This window comes from Sinocyclocheilus anshuiensis, unplaced genomic scaffold (genome assembly GCF_001515605.1).
Source record: "Sinocyclocheilus anshuiensis isolate Anshui unplaced genomic scaffold, SAMN03320099.WGS_v1.1 scaffold11, whole genome shotgun sequence".
In the NCBI taxonomy this organism is placed as follows: Eukaryota; Metazoa; Chordata; class Actinopteri; order Cypriniformes; family Cyprinidae; genus Sinocyclocheilus; species Sinocyclocheilus anshuiensis.
Genome location: NW_015551076.1, coordinates 596647 through 603766, shown reverse-complemented (window position 1 = coordinate 603766; position 7120 = coordinate 596647). Strand labels below are relative to the sequence as shown.

Here is a 7120-nt window from a genome sequence, read left to right as displayed (position 1 = left end):
GTGTCGTTTTTCGAACATTTGAGGAAACGAGTTTGCCTAACTCCCCCCTCCCGTTCACTCTCTTGTGGCCTCACCTCTTCCCCAAAGTTTACGTGGGTTTTTATTCCATAAAAATATAATGTTGCATTTTAAGAGATAATAACTAGCCTCAAAATATATACACAATCTAAACAAATACAAACGATTTGGCCCAAGATACAACTGGAAAAGAAGACGATACAGCAATTGCTCTATGATTCTCTCTCGACCATCTGCTGGTGCAGATTTCAGTCACGCTGTTCGGGGCGTTTGTCCTGTACCCCCCTGATCGGGCCTTTGATCCAACCGCTACCCCCGAGGTCAACATCCGTAGTCTCCATTGAAACGTAAAGCAATGCTTACAGTAGGGGGTTTACATGGAGGTCACCGTTAACTTTACCTGAACTCTTTGCCAAAAAAAACTGGACGAGTCTCTGACTTTCCTTAAATGTGCCATAGCAAAATCTAGCTCTTCTCTTCGGATATATATATTAAAAAATCTAATATATATGTGAAAAATTAAAGTAACAATCATTTTATTCGTTTCGTTTAATATATATATATATATATATATATATATTGTTTATCATTTAATTTGTTATCCCTCAAATTAGAAGGCATATTTAATATATATTGAATTTGTGTGGACATCCACGACCCTCTGACGGACTACCCCAATATTTGCTCAGGCGGACAGGTTTGCTCTGGGTCCTGCCTCAAACATCCCCTGACTGCTTCTCCCCTGGCCTCGGTTCACACAGAGTTCAGGCCAAATTAATACTTGAAATAGGCAGGTCAGCCTGTCAGAAGCTGCGGATGTTCTTCCATCTCGCCGGGGTCACGCACAGGTCTCTCCCTTCAGCTTGCGCCGCGAGCACCGTTCTGGGGCTTCACTTTGTCTCTCGTGAATTTTTTAGCAGTTCACCCGTATCTTCCACTCTCCCCGGTCAGGACTCCACCATCTTTCCACCATACTGTAAACGCACATTAGATAGATAGATAGATAGATAGATTTACTCAAATTAATTTAGTTCAGAAACAAGTAACTATTGCATATTGTTCGGGAATTACAGAAAACAACATTAATGTTAAGATCTTTTAATAATCTAAAAATGTTCAAAATCGAGCATCTGAACGGCTTAAAAAAATCACTAACAGTTAACATTTAAATAACTGACATTAACATTTAATCATGGTTATACAATTATTACATCGAGTAAAAGTGTTTAATATGGCCGGTCAAGTATCGAAAAAGCAATAGGCTACATTATTAAGATAGACAATTCAAACTCTTGAAATGTCAGGATTTTTCAGTTAAAAATATCTTTGGAGTAAACTGAAGATGAATTACACTAACTGACCAATTTTCTATTTTGACCTGACAATGTGAGCTCATGTGCGTTGTATCTCTCACATTAAAATAATTATGAGGGAACCCGTGCCCGTGCGATTTTTCTTTTCAATTTTGCATTATCGATTAAAAAAAAAAATTAATTACTTCTTTAGCTACAACTTGTGAATGCTATACTAACTATCGCATTCCCAGCTTTTTTTTCTTTCAATTGCAATTAAATTGCATTTTTATTAGTGATTTATTTACATAACCCTTCTAAATAGCTGGGGAAAAACGTTTATTTAATTAACCCCATGAAAAGCTCATATGTTAAAGCTTTTAATTTAACAACACCCAATATTTCTAAATAAAAATCTAATATATTTTTTAACAACTAAATAATATTATTATAATTATTAACAATAACAACAACCTATGCTTAACGGCCATTTTGCTGCTGTTGTTGTTGTTATTATTATTATTATTATTATTGAATTAATAATGTGGTTGATATTGGATGTAATAATGGCTATATTGACGTCTAGAATATGGCTGCGTAAAGATATTATATCCCGTCAATGAACTCTGCACTAAGTTTATATGACCGTTTGCCCTGTAGTTAAAAATGGTGTAAGACCAACAAAAAAAAAAAAAACGCTTTTCTTCACAATCCATCAAAAGTGGAAAGGAGCGCAACCCACTCAGCAGGCCGTCAGGGTTCATGCAACTGAACGTGTTAAAAAACTCGGATGAACTTACCATGACCCTGCACTGACCAGACGCAAAGGAGAACGTCCAAAAACGAGAAAAGAACTATTGCAATCTGACGAAAGTTGCGCAAGTTTTGCATTTCTCGATTCACAAACGTGGAATTATTAATACATACGGAAAATATTTTACGATTGAAAAATTCGTAAATTTGCTTGCATTTAAACAAAATGTTAAAACATTACCTGCTTATTTTTAGACTATAATAATAACAACAACAACAACAGTCTACATGTCGAATCAGGTTTTTAATCAAACGAATAAATTAAACGAATATATATATATATATATATATTTAATAACATTCAAGATAATGAGTTCTGTCCATTTCAAAACTGGTGAGAATAGAAGGGAGAACATCTATTCTGTTTATTCTCACATTCTTGGCTGAATTCAGAGCAAAAGGTTATCTGAAAGAAAAATTCCTGTCTCACGCTTGAGGAAGGCCAGAGAAAGGACAGCAGGCCACCAAACAGAAGCAGAGGGACTCTTCTACTATATCACAGGTTACACAACGCTTAACGCATTTACCAACTCTTAGAGACGGTGATTTTAAAAAATTGCATGTTTTATAAAATACAACCGTTTTAACCAAGTTAATATTACGTGAAAATTTGTAAATTAATATAACATATAATGCTGCTGTGATAACTAAGTCTTTGTTTGGATTCCAGTGTCAAGTGCGCGCAAACAGACAATAAATTATCTTAAAAACAGATTTATGCATGTTTAGTTCATTCGGGATTTAATTTAATCGCATAACACCTAAAGCTTTAGATCTGAGGCCGTTTTAGGAATGCGAGTCATTTACGATGTTATTTTGCATGCTTGTTCAACCCCATTTTTCTAGTCTGTCACTCTTTTGCTTGTGGTATCCGATTTTAGTTAAATTAAAAGAGTAACCCTACATCCCGTCTCTTTTTACACACGCAAAGTGTTGAATGAGATCTGCACGATAGCCCTGTTTACCTCATACAAACACAACACGTTGTCACAAGGTATTTATATCTCAAATGGAGAATAGAAACTGAGAGCATCCCTCTCTCTTTCACACACACATACACTCTCTCTCTGTATAGAAACAAATCTGTACAAGAATTGTGGCTTTGAGGTTAAGTTGTATACTGACTTCAACCTGAATGCATACAGTATATAATCAAGTATATATTTTCATTAGGTGTTACATGTCAAGAATAAATATATGTAAAGAATATGACCGCATTATTTTTTTTTCTTTAGTATTGCTGGCAATTGACAGCTGTGAGAAGTTATTTCTCATAAGCAATTTGTAACTTTATAGTACAATATTAATGCATTTGGGGAAACAGTAACACTTATGATGCACATAGCAAACACTAGACTGACTGACATGTTTATAAGCATTCGTGATGACCCCTCATCTTTCTACTCTCTTATTTATCATATGATTCTCTTCTCCAAAAATAACAAACACGTTTCTCTTAGTCATTCGTTCCCTCTGCCTCTAAGTATCATCACTGCAAACTCGTCTTTTACAGCCAGAACACAACCTGAGATCAGGCATACACGTGCCCTTGCGTGTTTTAATTGGTAACCAAACGCTGAATGAGTCAGGAACTGATGCCTGTTCAAATACAGTGTGAAGATGGACAAATGCTTAGTCTCGGAAAGACATTTCTAAAAAAGAGCATCCTGGACTGTGCCAGTAAAAAAGTGCCATTCAGAGTTATTGATCCAGTCAAACCCATTCTCATCTCAAACTATATGTTAGCATTTGTGTGCATGCCAGGATTCTTGAGCGATCAAGACCTAGTGAGGCCTTCCTTTCATTTGAGACATGTGCGACTCTTCAGAGCTGTCAGAAACCAGAGCGGGGGTTCAAGAGGCGGTGGAGACTGCAGATTATTTTTGTGTGTGTCTGCACAGGTGTGTGTATGTCCAGAGATCAGAGGTCCGTATGGGATGGTGTGGACAGGACGGACACGTGGAATATTTAAACCAAACCAGAGACTGATGACCAAAGATTGTGTGTGTGTGAGAGAGGGGGGGGGGCTTCTTATTTTCAGACGCTCTGACATTCAGTATGTAGGAGTGTATTTTTGTATATGAGATAGCGATGACCTGAAGACAGGATGGAAACCTAATCTCAAACAAGGGGGAACCCGTGCCCGTGCGATTTTTCTTTTCAATTTTGCATTATCGATTAAAAAAAAAAATTAATTACTTCTTTAGCTACAACTTGTGAATGCTATACTAACTATCGCATTCCCAGCTTTTTTTTCTTTCAATTGCAATTAAATTGCATTTTTATTAGTGATTTATTTACATAACCCTTCTAAATAGCTGGGGAAAAACGTTTATTTAATTAACCCCATGAAAAGCTCATATGTTAAAGCTTTTAATTTAACAACACCCAATATTTCTAAATAAAAATCTAATATATTTTTTAACAACTAAATAATATTATTATAATTATTAACAATAACAACAACCTATGCTTAACGGCCATTTTGCTGCTGTTGTTGTTGTTATTATTATTATTATTATTATTGAATTAATAATGTGGTTGATATTGGATGTAATAATGGCTATATTGACGTCTAGAATATGGCTGCGTAAAGATATTATATCCCGTCAATGAACTCTGCACTAAGTTTATATGACCGTTTGCCCTGTAGTTAAAAATGGTGTAAGACCAACAAAAAAAAAAAAAACGCTTTTCTTCACAATCCATCAAAAGTGGAAAGGAGCGCAACCCACTCAGCAGGCCGTCAGGGTTCATGCAACTGAACGTGTTAAAAAACTCGGATGAACTTACCATGACCCTGCACTGACCAGACGCAAAGGAGAACGTCCAAAAACGAGAAAAGAACTATTGCAATCTGACGAAAGTTGCGCAAGTTTTGCATTTCTCGATTCACAAACGTGGAATTATTAATACATACGGAAAATATTTTACGATTGAAAAATTCGTAAATTTGCTTGCATTTAAACAAAATGTTAAAACATCACCTGCTTATTTTTAGACTATAATAATAACAACAACAACAACAGTCTACATGTCGAATCAGGTTTTTAATCAAACGAATAAATTAAACGAATATATATATATATATATATATTTAATAACATTCAAGATAATGAGTTCTGTCCATTTCAAAACTGGTGAGAATAGAAGGGAGAACATCTATTCTGTTTATTCTCACATTCTTGGCTGAATTCAGAGCAAAAGGTTATCTGAAAGAAAAATTCCTGTCTCACGCTTGAGGAAGGCCAGAGAAAGGACAGCAGGCCACCAAACAGAAGCAGAGGGACTCTTCTACTATATCACAGGTTACACAACGCTTAACGCATTTACCAACTCTTAGAGACGGTGATTTTAAAAAATTGCATGTTTTATAAAATACAACCGTTTTAACCAAGTTAATATTACGTGAAAATTTGTAAATTAATATAACATATAATGCTGCTGTGATAACTAAGTCTTTGTTTGGATTCCAGTGTCAAGTGCGCGCAAACAGACAATAAATTATCTTAAAAACAGATTTATGCATGTTTAGTTCATTCGGGATTTAATTTAATCGCATAACACCTAAAGCTTTAGATCTGAGGCCGTTTTAGGAATGCGAGTCATTTACGATGTTATTTTGCATGCTTGTTCAACCCCATTTTTCTAGTCTGTCACTCTTTTGCTTGTGGTATCCGATTTTAGTTAAATTAAAAGAGTAACCCTACATCCCGTCTCTTTTTACACACGCAAAGTGTTGAATGAGATCTGCACGATAGCCCTGTTTACCTCATACAAACACAACACGTTGTCACAAGGTATTTATATCTCAAATGGAGAATAGAAACTGAGAGCATCCCTCTCTCTTTCACACACACATACACTCTCTCTCTGTATAGAAACAAATCTGTACAAGAATTGTGGCTTTGAGGTTAAGTTGTATACTGACTTCAACCTGAATGCATACAGTATATAATCAAGTATATATTTTCATTAGGTGTTACATGTCAAGAATAAATATATGTAAAGAATATGACCGCATTATTTTTTTTTCTTTAGTATTGCTGGCAATTGACAGCTGTGAGAAGTTATTTCTCATAAGCAATTTGTAACTTTATAGTACAATATTAATGCATTTGGGGAAACAGTAACACTTATGATGCACATAGCAAACACTAGACTGACTGACATGTTTATAAGCATTCGTGATGACCCCTCATCTTTCTACTCTCTTATTTATCATATGATTCTCTTCTCCAAAAATAACAAACACGTTTCTCTTAGTCATTCGTTCCCTCTGCCTCTAAGTATCATCACTGCAAACTCGTCTTTTACAGCCAGAACACAACCTGAGATCAGGCATACACGTGCCCTTGCGTGTTTTAATTGGTAACCAAACGCTGAATGAGTCAGGAACTGATGCCTGTTCAAATACAGTGTGAAGATGGACAAATGCTTAGTCTCGGAAAGACATTTCTAAAAAAGAGCATCCTGGACTGTGCCAGTAAAAAAGTGCCATTCAGAGTTATTGATCCAGTCAAACCCATTCTCATCTCAAACTATATGTTAGCATTTGTGTGCATGCCAGGATTCTTGAGCGATCAAGACCTAGTGAGGCCTTCCTTTCATTTGAGACATGTGCGACTCTTCAGAGCTGTCAGAAACCAGAGCGGGGGTTCAAGAGGCGGTGGAGACTGCAGATTATTTTTGTGTGTGTCTGCACAGGTGTGTGTATGTCCAGAGATCAGAGGTCCGTATGGGATGGTGTGGACAGGACGGACACGTGGAATATTTAAACCAAACCAGAGACTGATGACCAAAGATTGTGTGTGTGTGAGAGAGGGGGGGGGGCTTCTTATTTTCAGACGCTCTGACATTCAGTATGTAGGAGTGTATTTTTGTATATGAGATAGCGATGACCTGAAGACAGGATGGAAACCTAATCTCAAACAAGAACTGTCTTCGGTCCACATGTACGCTCATGTGCTCTCCTCAAAATTGTGTAGACATCATTA

At 36.3% G+C, this 7120-nt stretch overlaps 1 long non-coding RNA gene across 1 annotated transcript in view; it reads right to left on the bottom strand.

Moving 5' to 3' along the window:
• Positions 1 to 7120, bottom strand: part of LOC107662390 (uncharacterized) — a 254756-nt gene that overhangs the window by 71028 nt on the left and 176608 nt on the right. The gene's annotated exons all lie outside the window — the stretch shown is intronic.